This window comes from Ambystoma mexicanum, chromosome 6p, assembly GCF_040938575.1.
Source record: "Ambystoma mexicanum isolate Mex_15411 chromosome 6p, UKY_AmexF1_1, whole genome shotgun sequence".
Lineage (NCBI taxonomy): Eukaryota > Metazoa > Chordata > Amphibia > Caudata > Ambystomatidae > Ambystoma > Ambystoma mexicanum.
In genome coordinates this window covers 1,057,330,563-1,057,347,680 of record NC_090935.1, presented here as the reverse complement: position 1 = coordinate 1,057,347,680, position 17,118 = coordinate 1,057,330,563, and positions in this window count along the sequence as shown.

Here is a 17,118-nt window from a genome sequence, read left to right as displayed (position 1 = left end):
TTCTCCGCGGACAAATCGAACACAACAAAAACGTCTAGCACATAAAAAAACAAAACATTGAACCTATCTCATACTCCCCCACCCTCCCCAAACTACTCTTACAGACCAACACACGGCACTAAATACAATTTTTTATCCACGTTTCACCGCGCTGTACTCGGTCGACAGCGAATACAAGATGGCGGGCGCCACACAAAATCTGACGCGCTCCACGCCCCTTGCCGTCCAATCAGCAAACATGTCGCATGTCCGCGGACATGACGCAAGGCCATGGGCCAATCGGGGTGCTGTCCGCGGAGCGAACAGGGAAGTCCGTCTGCGAAGCGAACACAGATATCACTAATTTTTTTGCCTTACATTTTGGTCATTTTTAAAAAAAAACTACTGGACGGATTTACACCAAATTTACAAAAGCACGCTTTTGAGACCAGGCCGCCGCTCGTGCCGCAAATTTGGTGTAAATCCGTCCAGCGGTTCGGGCTGTAGCCGTGCGCAAAGTTTTTTCCCATTCAGTCTATGGGAAAAAACAAAAGTTTTGGGACCCCCCCTATAACTTTTCCCCCCCTGGACGAATCCTCACCAAACTTTGCAAAAAAATTCAGAGTGGGCCATATACTTTTTTTGCAAAGTTTGGTGAGGATTCGTCCAGGCGGAGGTGATTATAAGCCACCCAAAAAGTGCTCTTCCTATGGAAACACCAATTTAACCATAACTACATGGACGCTACCGCGTCCATGTAATATATATATATATATATATATATATATATATATATATATATATATATATATATATATATATATATATATACAGCTGGTAGTTGGTTAGCATTTTTAGAGTACTGTGTTTTTACTAACGATTTTTGTATAGACATGCTTGGACGTTACTTTTATTTTAGCACTTACTGTATTTTGGTAGTTGGAATGCTTCTGTTGATGATCTACCTTTCTGGGTAGTATATCCTGACCATGGCAATACCAAATGTAAAGGAGGCATGAGAGCTACTTTTGCCCGTTAACTTTTATGATGGAAAAACCTCTGAGACAAGACATATTACAAGTTTAGCCATATCACGTAAAACCCTTTGCACCCTCTTGTACATAATTCTTCTGACCAGGCAAGGAAATTCATCACAGGACGGTTTTAGTTATGTTCTTAATTTCCTCTTTAATTGTGCACGGTCATCATTATTCCAGAAATCTGAAGTCTCCATCTAACAGAGCAGTCACCTTACTTAGTGGTTGTCCAGCCCAATGCTGGATTTTAATATTGGGGCCCTTAATACTGAGGGGCTTAGTTGGTTAACTGCTATATTAATGTTTTATTCACCAATCTGTTGATAAGGCACTTTCCTCTATATTTGTTTGTCCATACTATAGTTTTTTCAATCTAAATCGTATTACACATACAATTATAGATGGCTTGCTATCAACTACAGGGATAAACTCCATCAAGCTGTCTGAGTGACATCTGATATACTGCAAAAGTAAAGCTCGAGATGCCTATGATGTCGCTCTGAACTCACGGGTGAAATGCACTATGTAGTTGAAAGTTCCCCATCTAAAGTGTTATGTTGTGTATGACCACCCTGAGCCCATTTTCCAGCCCCTGGACTGTCCCTTATGGGCCTCGATTGCGCAGGGTGTAAAGCGGAGGCATGAGGGACTATACACAACATAGAAAATATCAAGGGCCTCATTTTGAGTATGGTACTGTCAGAAAATATTTAAGTAAATTGGCAGAATTCACTGTCATTTTCTTACAGCACTACCAAATTCTTAGTTTGAGGGTAAACTGGAAGAAATTCCTCCAGCGCTTGCTGGAGGTTTTTCCTTTACTCAAGCTCCAAAAATTGAGGATTTACTGCGGGTGATGATACATCCTCCAAATCGCTTATTGAGTCCTATGGAATGGGCCCAGCACTGCCATGCCACTACTCGAAATCAGGTGAATTTACCAGGACTGTGAGTGGCAGAAATGGTGCACAGGTTTAGTTGCGCTGAACTTGAAACGAGACTCCAACTTCCTTCTCCTCTCACCCCAAAGCACATTCAAAACGAGAATAAAATACCTGGCAGAGAAAATGCAGTGTCTGTCTGATGTGACGTCATAACAGTAGATCATGACTTTCATAATCCTTTGTTATATTGTAAATTCAGGGGGATAAAAACTTTGGAAATAGAATGGCTAATCCCCCACACTAACGTGAGATGGGGGTTTAGATTCTATTAAAGACAAGGAGGCGATTATTATGCATAACAATCTTTACTCGGAAACCACAGCAGCAAAGAAAAAACTTTTACAAACAAAAAAGTTGTAAAGAACAGAACTAAATAGAGTTCAATGTCAATGTAAAGGAGCTTCCCAATCCATCATGGAGGACAGGTCATGCCCTGGAGGAGACCAATGAGCAGGGACCCTTCCTTATATAAGTCCATTACTCTAAACCCAACTCCTCTTTCTGTAGCTGTCTTGAACCAGACGTCCACTGCACAGATCAGATGATAAACGATGAAGGCAAATCCAGCGAAGCTCTCGTACCACGCACTCCACAACTTGTAACTGTGAGCCACAGTCCTGATCAGAACCTCGACTCGTAGCTGTAAGAACAACAAGCAAGAAGAGTGGGTGGATGGGAAGAACAACAAACCAAAGAATGTTCTCTCTTCAAACACCTGGGTACATGCGTGTCATAACTGTCATATCATATCATATCAAGGGCGGGTGGGATAATAATTGCCTCCTTGTCTTTAATAAAATCTAAACCCCCATCTCACGTTAGTGTGGGGGATTAGCCATTCTATGACAAGACAGGAGGCTCATATTATGCAAGTTCGAAGCCCTTGCATCCCATTAGTACAACATGATCAATACAATAGAGACAATATAATAAAATAATATAATAAAATAATAGGAGAAGAAAATGTTTTAAATGCTTTCATTAGATCAATCAGCTGACCGTAAGAGAATTGCCCAAGACTAGGCTGCCCGAATAACTGTCTTATAAGTCATAGCCAAATCCAGTGCAAGAAACAACAACTGGAAGATATGCCAATTCCAGCGTTCCTTACAGGCCACCAAAAACAACTGGTTAAAAAGAGGAGGGGAAACACTGAACAAAGTTTTCCTGTACTTATAGGTTAGGAAAAAACCCATCGGAACAATAAACTCCTCCGTTGTCCAATCAAACATTTAAAACACTTAAATTCATACCATCTTTGGGGACCTAGATAGCAAACCAAAGAAGATAAGCACTTAGCTCTCCTGGAGATAAAGAAAAATACCCCCTAGGGGCGAAAGCTTTGTAGGTTACATCCCATGCGTTAAAGGAAGATATCGCATTAGAAACAGGGCATGTCACATAACTACACTGGGGAACCAAGTGGGAAAGACAAATCTTCATAAAAGGTAAAATGGGAGAAAAAATGTCATTTTATTAATCTGTAATAGGATGACCCATCCTGAGCGGAGCTGAAAAGCAATAGACTTAACACACAATTATCTTCAGACATATGTGTATACTAAGGAAGGTATGTCTTCAGGAGGCAGAAGCAGAATGGAAGAGAGGGGCCCCACCTGAAAAGCTAAACCTGTCAAACCGCCAACACGGAGACCTTCAGACCTTTCGAGCTCTTGAAGAAGGACTCTGCTATCATGACAAAAGGCAGATATTTACAAACACCTGACCCTTAAGAGACCAAACTTGGCAAGGAGAAAAAATGTATCTTACATCCAATCGCTACCATTATAGTGATACCTAAACCCCCTTATAGATATGCCCGATGATTGAACCTTGTTCCCTCCTCCATGGTTGATAAATCCCCTTGAGGATCAAAAACTAACCGAAGGAGGACCCCTAAATTCCAAAGTCTTAGAAAAGACTCTAAACTGCAAAGAACTGATCCCTAAACAGTCAAACTGAAGTTGCTCACCAGGAGAGGACTAACCTCTATCTTAGCCAATTTGAGGAAACTTGAAGCTCACAGCACCCTGAGCTGGCACCTTATTGCAAAAACAAACTCCTGTGAAAAACCCAAAGGTCCACCTGCCATGCAGGTGACTAGGAAAAATCAAGTCATAAACTAAATATATCCCAGCCCTCTGGGGATCGCACTGACAGACACCTTCTGATAGATAATGTAGAGACGCTGGAACGCATTGTGATAGAGGGTCGTAATAACTTGGACGGGAGATTAGTATCACTCCCAGACCCCTCTATCCCACCAAGGGATATTGAGCATTCCCAAAGGAGGAGAACCCTCCCCCACTTATCTAAGGAAAAACCTTGCAACCCAGAAGAAGGCTACCCTGAGGACCACATTAAAGCCCCGCTTTACACCCTTAAAATAAATACACTCTTGCACTTCTAACCAACCCCCTGACCGTGGAAGGGCTCCGCTTAACTTATTGAAATACCAGGAATTAGCGCAAAGGAAAGTAAACTGACGGGAGGGAAATGCTCAGTGCGAGTCTGCACTGGTCACGAGCCAGAACTCCTGTAAACAGGAAAAACGGAAACCATTGGGTGTTACTCCAAGAGGTGTAATATTATGATGCAATCTCCCCCAAGGAAGGCGGGAAGGGGAATGAGGGGGGAAAAGGACTCTGGGATAATTATCAATGCCCCATAAATGAAAGGTTGTGAAAGAATACTGGGACCACTGTCCCCTCAAACCCTGAGGTCTGAGTCTCTGTATTCGTGTGAGGCTGACTGGCCACTAAGGGAATCAGGGGAAGGAAAAAATTAAGGACATTGCCCATAGCAAAATAGCACCTATATAGTGCTATGAACCCTCAGGTATATGAGTGTTGCTCATCACTACTAAAAACGGTGTGTGGTGTGAGGTGTTCACTTATCGATTGCAGCAGGATGAAAGACTGATTAGGCCTTTCCAAATTAGGAACCTGCATCAGTAGGGTCAGCACAGATGTGAAAGCCAGCACTCTATTCGCTGCACTGTAGAAAAAAAAGAAAAAAATAATATATATATATATATATATATATATATATATATATATATATATATATATATATATATATATATATATAACGAAAGAGGTTAAACAACTCTCTTCAGGGTACAGAAGCCTGCTTGTACTCTTTGAGCAGAGGAGAAATTGTAACACACTGCTAGACGGTTATCTGAACAACAGGCCAAGCTTTGGGAGGAAAACCATGGGGCAGGCACCAGAAAGTTATTATTTGGTAACTCGTCCATCTGATACCAGCAAGTGTTTCTAAACACTCCATCCAAGTAGAACATGGTTGCTCAAAATTGCCATGCAAGAAAACTGAACAGTTACCCTCGAGCTGACCTTGTCTCCACCAATAGTCCAATAGTATAATGAATGTCAAAATGGGACAAATAGTAAGGGAAAACACGTCCCCACTAAAGAGAGCCTCAAGCCGTGCAGACCTCAATAGGGGGCATAAAGTATCATTTTTTCTTCCTCATGTCGAGAGAAAAATTCTGCAGCTTAATCAGCACGGGTACTGGGTGGAGCAATTGTTATTGGTGAAAGCAACACCTAAGGAACGGAAAGAGTTGTCCTGAAAGTAACTAAGGTAAAGGTCGACAGAACTTTACTAAAAGACGAAGGTTAACACCTGAGTGATGGCTAGAGAGGAAGGTACAACCCCCCCCACCCACATGGGTCTGTAAACAACCACCTCCACATACTCTTTTCTTTAAAGTACTTAAGGAATAAATAAATAAATAAAATAATATAAAATATAAAATATATAAAATACCCACTGAGCTACTGACAATTCTGAAAACGCAAATGTGTTCCAGGCACCACTTAAATATATTGATTAGCTAAAGAGTACCCTGAGCAAGTGCATCTCTACTGCTCACCCTAGCAGGGAGTGGAACCAGCAGTATACAAGGGGTTAACCTCACAAAAGAACACAGGCAAAGCCTGCCACTGAGCAGGTGACAGCAAACCTACAGGGAAGATAATGACGACTGCCACATGCAGCACCTAAAGAAAGCTGTCGACTTTAAGGGAGGAATACACTGAGCTAGTGCACCTCAACTGCTCACCCGAGCAGGGTGTGGAACCAGCAGTACACTAGGGGTTCATCTCGCATTAGAACTCAGGCAGAGCCTGAAACCGAGCAGGTTATGGCAGATGAACAATTAAGGTAATCACCAATGACATATGCATCACCCAAACAAAGTTGCCGACCTTAAGCGAGGAATACACTGAGCAAGTGTACCTCAAACTGCTCACCCTAGCAGGGTGTGGCAACCAGCAGCACACGAGGGAGCACCTTGCCGTAGAACCCAGGCAAAGCCTGAAACTGAGCAGGTTATGGCACGGTTACAGGGCAAATAATGACATCTGCCATATGCAGCACCTAAACAAAGCTGCCGACCTTAAGGAGGAATACACTGGGCAAGTGCACCTCAAACTGCTCACCCTATCAGGGTGTAGCAACCAGCAGTACACGAGGGAGCACCTTGCAGTAGAACCCAGGCAAAGCCTGAAACCAAGCAGGATATGGCACGCTTACAGGGAAAATAATATCTGCCATATGCAGCACCTAAACAAAGCTGCTGACCTAAGGGAGGAATACACTGAGCCAGCGCCCTAGAACGCAGGCAAAGCCTGCCACCGAGCAGGTTGTAGCACGCCCCTAGAGAAGGCCATCACTTAAGTTATAAGCAGCACTTAAACAAAGCGGCAGATTGGCAGCGCATCAGGCTCCTGAGTGGATGCTAAAATATATATAAATTGTAAAATATCCCTATAAAACATTCTAAAACAAATATGTACTGGAAATATCGGGAAGTGAACCCAGGATCTCCTGCATATAAACATGCAGCTCCATCATTGAGCTATCCTGCTTTTTAAATGAAGCAGAGGCTTTGTTACACTCCAATATAATTAATGAACATAGCCATAAAGGGCAGGCAAAGCCCAGTAACCCACAGCTCCTGGTGTTCCCACGTGTCACCTGAATCATAAATCACATTCAAAGTTACCACCTTATAAAAAGCTCATACATGCACCCAAAATACATTAAAATATTTCATAACATTTAAAAAATATATATATATAATACAATAGAATCATCCAGGGAGGTTTCCTGAACCCTACCTGACAGCACTGGAGGACTGGAGCTCTAACTGTTGAGCTATAGAATCTCAAGTCCACGTGCCGGGGCCTGAACCAAAGCTTCTACATGGCCGGCGCGAGTTGCATACAAATTGGGTGGGCCTCCCGGGCTCGTAACTCCCAAAGAAAATGCTGGGAAGAAGGCGCGAACGGACGCGTAATAAACATGAAGTCTAAAGGCCCACACGCGTCGGGACTGAGGTGAAAACCTCTAAAAGACCCACGCATGTAGGCCAGTAGTGGGCAGACCAGAAAGCTGACACGCGCCTGGGCTGAAGCTAAAGCTTCCATCAGGGCCGCGCGTGTTGGGTTGAGTGAAAGCGGGACTCCGAAGCGAAGCTGCTTTCCCAATGAAACAAATTCTGGTTTAAAAACAAAGCGGCATTCGCACGCATACGTTACCAAAAACTGCAGTGTCAGTGAGACACGAGGATTAACAACACCTAATTAGTGACACCAAATTGAAGCAGTAAGAGTGTAGCTCAAAGGTAAAACACTATACACATTCTAACATCAATATTATATATATATATATATATATATATATATATATATATATATATATATATATATATATATATATATATATATATAATTTCCCAATAAAGTATAAATATTATGCACTCTATTGACTAGCATGCAAGGCACAACTAGAAGGAGTGACTTAGCTGTGGTGTCAGCAGCAAAGAAAGAGGAGTTGGGTTTAGAGTAATGGACTTATATAAGGAAGGGTCCCTGCTCATTGGTCTCCTGCAGGGCATGGCCTGTCCTCCATGATGGATTGGGAAGCTCCTTTACATTGACATTGAACTCTATTTAGTTCTGTTCTTTACAACTTTTTTGTTTTAAAAGTTTTTTCTTTGCTGCTGTGGTTTCAGAGTAAAGATTGTTATGCATAATATGAGCCTCCTGTCTTGTCACAGAATTAGTTAGTAATGCACACCCGTAGTGTTGTACTCCATTTTTGCTTCAGAGCTCTCCTTCAAAAAATGATTGACGCGTCCTTGAAAAACATTCTCGTCAGGCTGTTATGTTTCGCACTGTTGGGAAGAGAGTTTTGTGAACATTTCCCAACATATTCGCAGTGGGTGCTTTGGGGGAAATGTTCCAACGCATAGGTCAGAACCAGGGTTCCAATACTGAAGCAGTGTACATTTTCAGCCCACATGCCTGCCGTGTCACTTTGGAAAACAATAAAAATTCACTGCGAACGCAGCTGACGGAAATTATTGCGTGCCGCATTGTTTGTTTCTTTCAGCCGAGAGTTCGTATCACATCTGTTGTTCTACCACCTATTCAAAGGGCAGACGTTTGAACTGAACACGTGCGTGAACGTAACATTCTTTAGATAATGCTCGTTCTGATACAACAAATGACCGAATTTGGAGCAATTACCGAATGTGGAGGAATAACTGAACGTTGCGGGGGTTCAGCAGTTTTTAAGAAAAATGCTGATTGAATATGACACTTGCCACCCAAACATTCCACATAATAGGGAAATAATGGCGCACGCTTCAACAGTCCATTCAAAATCAGAATGACAAAGCTACATGACTTCTGACCGAAAAGAAGTCACTCAGGTTCAGTTGCTAAAAATAAACCAGGACATTAACGAAGTCGGCATCGGAGTGAGGCTGCACAGACAAGGACGCATACGCAGGGCTGTCAGAAGATGTGGTGAGGCCCGGGGCAAAACATTTGGTGAGGCCCCCTTACAATTTTTTGCACTCGGCCAGCGGCGGCACATCCGCAAACAGGAGACTCGAGAAATCTACCCTTGAGTTTGTGTGCAGGATCCCAAACATGGTTTATTACTACAACTCCAAATCAACTACAGCAAAGTTAGATTTCTCTACTGAAGAAACGTTCATGCTAGGCTAACTTTTTTATCATATGAATAAATATATATAAGATGGCATGAGCTCTCCACTGCGCCGCCTCCAATTCTCTGAGGATCAGTCACTTTTCCAAGCAAAGAGTTGAGGGCAGATCTCTTTCTTCGGCTGGGGCCTCCCTCTGGAAACAGCTTCCCTGCCTCGCTGAAACTTGAGGAGAACCATCTCCAGTTCAGCATCTCAAGATCTGTCACTTTGCTTCTGCCTTCTCTCTTCCTCTCCCTTGCTGATCACCTGCCTTATGCATGCACTGGTCACCTGGTCAAGCTCTGAATTCGGGGCCAGGTCCCTGCCTGTCCTGTTGCAATCCCGTACTGCCTCTTGGCTCCCCTGTACTTGTGGTCTGTATCTGTAACCCTACAGTCCCTGCTCTTGCTCTTATTCTCGACCCGTTGGCTGCACTTATGAGTACCCACATTTGCCATCCGTTGGCTGCACTCTTGTTTCTCCTTTGTTACTGCACTTCTGCACCCTACCCCACCCTCGGCACTTCTCCCCTCCCCCGTCCGCTCCTCTTGCGCAATCTGAATGGCACAAGGCCTAGTAAGATCTGTGTTTTGTCCTACTCTTTTGTTTCTCCCTCCTTCCCTTGTCTCGCCAAGAAACACTTGTGTAGAGGCACGTTATAAATATGCCATATCATATCATTAAGGAGCACCCTGCCCCCGTGTGCGCATTAAAACACACATCATACACAGTGACAAATGATGTACATTGGAGGCTGGTACATTTCTGAATTTAAGAGGCTTAAATGCTTGTGCCAATTAGGCAGGATCAACAGAGCAAAGTGAGGGAGCCCAAACCAAACAAGGGTTGCTTGAGGGGGGTTCTCACTCCCAAGAAAATGTTTGAAACATTGGGTTAAAAGTATGCATTTTACAGCACTTTCTTTGCAAAATTGGGTAGAAATCTAAACAGTTTGCAATTGGTTTTGTATGGAAGCACATGGAAATTCCCAATAGTTGCAAATCACAAATTGTGCATAGGAACATTTTCCAGTACATTTCATGCCGCCTTTCCACGCGAGATATGCAAGTATAAAAATATATTCATGCTGGTTGTTCTAATTATGTCGATGCAGGCTGCATCAATATATGCCATTATTACCATGTACGGACTCCAAGCCAGTAAAAATGCCATGCCACAGAAAGTATATCCAGGCTGACGGTGTACCATGAGTGTTATTACTAGCTAGATTGGCCTACATTCAATGTGGGCCAATTTAGCCAAGTAGTATGTTTGCTTTAAACTTGATACATAGTCCTGTGCATCAAGGGTAAAGCAAAAAGAGCACTGGCAATGCTAACAGTTTGGGCATTCGTGTAGGCATGGGAAAGGCACGTCTGTATTGGTATTAGCTGGCCATTGTTAGTGCCAGTACAAAATGGTTTGAGTACCTGAGCAGCTAACAGCAGTGCCTGGTAAATGCCTAATACTTATACACAAGCCAAAACGGTTGGCTTTACCAATGCTTATTTTTAAAAGAACTTCAGTGAAAGACACGCAGGGTGTTTTTAAATTGAGTGGCCAAAGGCAGACCTGATTAAGACATTTTTATTACACCAGTTATGTGTTTACAACTCCAATGAAGTCATGAATTCTCAGAAGACTCCTTTGAGGAAACACTTACAGGCACATTGTGGGCAACGTTTGATAGCAAGGCATGTTTAAAGCTAGCTCAAAGAGTTCCAGTGAGGAGGTGTTTTGGGTGGGGAGGGCAGGAACTGGGTAAGAATTGCCATAGGGATTAGCATGGCCATGAGAAGTCATTTCACTGTTAGCACCTGCATTCATATCCATACATTTTTAGGTAATTGAAATCGTGATGTGGGGTTAGCACTTGCATGCTAGGGGAGTGATTAGAAGGGAAATGGTGACATGAGATATCTCATTCTCACAGCAGAACGTCCTCAAGTGTGACGTTTCAGAAATGAAGAGGTAGCTGCTTGTAGCATTGAAGCTTCACCAGAATAGTCTCATTCGAAATGTGGAAAGATGTTAGGTGCCCCCATACAAGGAGGTTTACCCCTTCCTCACAGCCTTTGACATTAGCACCTCTCCCAACATTTGAAGTGTTAGTCCCCTTTCCCCCCTGACATTTTAGCCTAGGTGCACCTCTGATGCCATGAACCCACCCCTTAATGAAGTTAAGGGCGGCTACATTTAGGGGTGGTGCTCTCCTATCAGTCAGCGTGGTCATGCTGTGCAACGTGAACACACTGACTGACAAGAGAGAACTCCTCTCCCATCAGTCAGCGTGGTCACGCTGAGCAACGTGAACACGCTGACTGACAAGAGAGAACTCCTCTCCAATCAGTCAGCGTGATCACGCTGACAACATGAACACACTGACTGACAGGAGAGAAGTACTCTCCTGTCAGTCAGCGTGGTCATGCTGAGCAACGTGAACACACTGACTGACAAGAGAGAACTCCTCTCCCATCAGTCAGCGTGATCACGCTGACAACGTGAACACACTGACTGACAAGAGAGAACTCCTCTCCCATCAGTCAGCGTGATCACGCTGACAACGTGAACACACTGACTGACAAGAGAGGACTCCTCTCCCGTCAGTCAGCGTGGTCACGCTGAGCAACGTGAACACACTGACTGACAAGAGAGAACTCCTCTCCCAACAGTCAGCGTGGTCACGCTGAGCAACGTGAACACACTGACAAGAGAGAACTCCTCTCCCATCAGTTAGCGTGATCACCCTGACAACCTGAACACACTGACTAACAAGAGAGAACTCCACTTCAGTCAGTCAGTGTGGTCATGCTGAGCAACGTGAACACACTGACTGACAAGAGAGAACTCCTCTCCCATCAGTCAGCATGATCATGCTGACAACATGAACACACGGACAGGAGAGGAGTCCTCTCCTGTCAGTCAGCGTGGTCACGCTGAGCAACGTGAACACACTGATTGACAAGAGAGAACTCCTCTCCCATCAATCAGCGTGATCACGCTGACAACATGAACACACTGACTGACAAGAGAGAACTCCTCTCCTGTCAGTCAGTGTGGTCACGCTGACAACGTGAACACACTGACTGACAGGAGAGGAGTCCTCTCTTGTTATTCAGCATGTCCACGTTTTCAGCTGAATGACGGAAGGCAGCAGAGCCCACTTCTGAGCCCTGCTGTCTCCCATTATTTTGCTGTTTGTTGTGGAGCCAAACGGCTTCACAAGAAACAGAAAAATCATTTCAGGGGCAGCACAGTCCTCCATGTGAATAAAGGACACAGGAGACTGTGCTGCCTTCCACTTACGAGAGGGGGCCGCGAGGCCCCCAGCAAGCGCAAGGCCCGGGGCAGTTTGCCCCCCCTGCACCCGTTTGTGACGGCCCTGCGCATACGCCTCTCCTGGCTGCACCTTCACGGTGTTCAGCCACCGGGGAAAGGCAGGGGCGGAGCTCCCCTGAGTGCTCCGAAACCCAGTACCCTCCCCTCATCTGCCTCGGCCTGTTCCCAAGGATGCTGCCGCAAAATTCGCACACCTGTGCCTGGGTATCTGGCCGGCTGCAGCATCCTATGCAGAATGTCGCATTTTCTCGAGGAACAGGTGTGTGTGTAGCCCCAGGGTATGCCTGGACTGATGATGACACGTGGGAAAAGCAGGGGCGTGCCCGAGGCGCAGACGTCTGTCCTTAGGGGGAGGGCTAACAACATACACGGATCCAGTTGGGTCATGCTGGGCCTCCTTCCTTCGTGAAGTGCTTTGTTCAAGAGGGATTCATTCTGCTCCCCCATGCATTCATCCTTAATCAACAGTAAAATGTGTAACCGAATCTTGTGCATTCTACAAGTGGCTGACTGTGCTCATACAACTATCGCGAGATTAATCTATCACCTTTCACAAGCGCTGCCAAAACCCTAGGCTTCCTATGGGGCGTGCTCTTCTTAATCTACCTGCCCAGCAGCAAGGACAAATACACGTTCAAAGCTATCTTATGTGTAGCATTAACATTTTAGAAGGAGAGACCTCAAATGCAGTCTTCCAGGCAGTCTGGGCCATGATCCCCCCAGTACTAGCAATCAGCCTCAACACCAGGACATTAAAGCCCTGTAATCAGAATCTCCAACTCTTCTTGGCTGCTGTCCCAGGAGATAAGTGCTTGTCATTTTTACACAACAATTATAAGATTACTCATGCTGTGTATGGTGCTATTTTTGCATGTTTTTAGTTGAATTGTATGTGTTTCTTTTTCAGTACAATCACATTGTGGCCTCATTGGGAACATTTCTTTAGTACGTGCACTCATGGGGGCTACCTACCATGCATGCTTGTAAGATACATTTTGATTAAGGTATGGATACTACGTCAGGTGGACATTTTGATCTAATGCCCCCCCTAACTATAGAGTCTGACCCCAGAATTCCTGGCAAGAAAATGGTGGTTTGATCAAAACTCAAATTTATTTAAATAAAGGAATTAAAGGGGAAATCAAGACAAAGATGGTCTACAGCAGTGATCTGTAACCTTTGGCTCTCCAAATGTTCTGAACTACAACTCCTATCTGCCCTAAGCAGCAGAGTCTGATGAGGGCTCATGGGAATCGTAGTACAAAACATTTGGACAGCCACAGGTTCCAGATCTCTGGTCTAGAGCTTTATGCAGGGGAAGTCACCACAATGTTACGCAATCACAGGCAGCTTGTCTACAAAAAAAAAAATTGACCTCCATGAAGTCAACTCACTATTTCTCACAGACAAGCATTCATTTCGGTAATTAATTCTTTATACACATTGAAGTTTGAATTACTAAAACATTCTAATTGTAATTCTGCAATTTTCCGGCTATAAATGTGCCACATAGGAATCAAGATAGTTGATATCCTCTAATATGCTAGCATCTTTAAACTGCACATAAAGTTAAACTTGCACATCTTACACTGGACTTTTGCTTTCCCCAATATTACCAACCAGTGTCGTTACTAGGGGCTACTACTGCATGTGCCCCTTTCCATCTAAATATGTGCTGAGGTTTGCTGGTATGTGTGTGCATGTGTGCCATTTAAAACATGCATCAGACCCCTGCAGGTTTCACGTTAGGGAAGAATTGTCACCAATTTAGCACACACACACTTTCACCCTAACCTCAGAGAATGTTTTTCAGATTCTAATGAATAGATATAAATACCCCTCTCATTTCGAATCACAGATGCATGCCACTGTGCAATTTCCCAATGAGGGGTTGCATGGGATTTATATTTGTACTATTTTCATGTGAATACCGATGAGTCCTTTTAAGCTCCCTTCTATCCATCAATATCTTTTTAAATTGCTCGGCTATCCACAGGCTCCACTTTATCAATATATTGTCAGGCTATAAAGCATGGGCCTTCGGTTCACAGTCTGAACTGCTAACTATATCTAGGGAAACTCGCTGGCTTCAATTAAATAAGGTCGTAATTTGCAAAAAGTTATGCACCAATTGCGAAAAATGCTATTTGTATCACAGTACAAACAGCTCAAAATGTATTTTGGGTTGGATTGAATATTTCCCATTTAGTCAATGGGCCTCATTACGACCCAGGCGGATTTCGCGGTGCTAAATGCACCGCGAAGCATGGCGGAAAGCCGCCGATAGCGCCATGGGGGTTGGCGGATTTACCGCCCCATTCCGACCTCGGCGGAGCGGTAAATCCCCAATCCCCATTCTGCCCTTCCCCATTCCCATTCTTGCCCCATAGGGTATAATGGGAGTGGGGAAGGAGTTAATTTCGCCACCGTAAAATACGGTGGCGTAATTAACAACGAGGTCCCGTAGCGCCATGGTTTTCTCCGGCTGGTAAAACCAGGCGGAGAAAACCTCCATGGCGCTACGGGAACTCGTAGTATGGCGGAGAGGTACGCCATGCACTACGCTGGCGTAATACCCTCTCCGCCAGGGTCCTAATGAGGCCCAATGTCTTTTGATATCACCTTCCCAGGCCCCCTCTTCTTGTGACATGACAGGAAACATACACATTATGGCTAGAGAACAGATACTTCATTCAGCAAACTATCATACTCGCTTTAGATCAGTGTTTAAATGCACAGAACTGGCAGAAATCCTCAAATGTTTCAAGGGAAGTCTCAGTCAAGGGCCCCTCATTGTCCCTTCTATGAAGTCATGAGTGCATCAGACCCACTTCTCTACAGGGCCCCTTGTGGACAGGAATCCTGCCCTGGAACCAGAATCTTCCTTTCTGCAGCTTTAAAATTGGTGTTTCTCTGGATTATCCATGCACAAACCACATTTCCCTATGCTCCCATTTATAATCAAAAATATTCTCACACTCTGTCATCATGATGCTGCATATTCTAATTGGTTAAACCCTTCCATTGGTTTGCCTATCCTTCAGAGTTCCCCAGAGAATACCCACCTCCAATCTTCATTTGATGTTCACATTTCTATTTTTGTGACCCAAACTGCTTGTAATAATGTACATGCTATATTGTTTTTCTTTAATATTTCAGGGTATCAGCATGCACACTCAATGAAACCTGGATTACTTTAATCTGTCATTTTAGCTGCATGTCTGGGTATGCGACATGAAGAGTATTTTTCTAACATTCTCCTCTTCCAAGGAGTTTCCCAAAGGTGGGTACCACTTTTACGGTGAAACCGGGGTTTACTTGAAGTCGGCACAATATCAGGCTAAATTAAACACCAAGGTTAGTATACCTAAAACAAAAGAAACACTACTTTGCAAAATATTTACACTATAATCTAATATGTATTTTTTAATGTGTGTCTGTCCATTTTTACATTATAGAAATTAAGGGGGAACCACCTAGGGGGCCCCAAAGGGGTATGGCAGGGGTATCTAATGGTATCATTTAATGTTGCTATTGTAGCACCCCTGGTGGATAAAATCAAAACAAATCTTATTTTTCTTATTTTAAAGTTGCTGAGGTAGTGCCGCTGGTGGATAAAACTGGAGCTGATGCTTATTTTTTCTTAATGAATGCCTATGGCCAGTTTGCTTAATGAACAACCATAATAAAAGCTACACATTTGCTTGACAAACAACCAGAATAAAATTGAACAATGCGCCAAACATTAGTACAAAAAAATCCACGAAAATGAATACAAGAAACTCACAAATTAGCCTGATCGACACTCAAGAAGTACACATCCCCAGTGTGAAACAATTGCAACTTAGAACGAGGAGGCCAAGACATCCACCAATGGGAACCTACCAGAGACACCCAATACCACATTGGGAAGAATTCCGAATGAGAAGGAGGATGTATCAGAAACAATAGATGCCGCTATATTAGTATTTAATCTTCCTAAAATGGAGCTAACAATGGCTGAGATGAGTCTGCCGAACAAAGATTTATCCTTTGTTCCCACACAGCTCCCTTCCACTTTTAGGCTCAAATCATAAATTCGCCAATTTTTAAGGAAGATTCAATTACACGCTTTCTTTGAAAATACAGAAGAAGCTACCTTTCCACCACAGGTTTTAGGGCAAAATCCACGTTTCTCCCTTAAACTAAAGATATGCACAAGGAAATATTGATTTTCGACTCATTAATAACTGAGGGTTCTTCATCAAATACTATCAGCTAAAAAACATGCCAAGTACAATTTCAACAAAGATGAGTACTTAGCTTGAAAAATCAGTTATAATAAAACCAGCTGATGAGGGGAGGCATAGTCATTCATGATGTCCGATTGTATATTCAAGAAACTTCACAACAATTGAACAATGTCCAACACTATATGAGGACCCTGCGAAGGACATACAAAAGGCTATTTCTAACATAACAGACAAAGCGTACCAAGAAGGAATTTTAAGTTCCCAAGAATACTCTTTTCTCAATGAGAAAAATCCAAGTTTACCAGCACTAAATCTTCCTAAATACATAAGTCTTATCCCCCAGATAGACCTATCATTGCAGCCTGTGGGAGGGTGCTAGAACCAGTCGCAAAAAATGTGCAGATTTCTTTGTAAAACCTCTTTCTTTATGTTGGGACCATCTTATCTAAAGGACTCAAGAGATGCCATCTCATTATTGGAAAGTCAACCGTTTGATGGAATGAACAAATTGCTTGTCACAGTGGACGTCGAGTTCCTTTAGACAAATATACCCCCAGGGG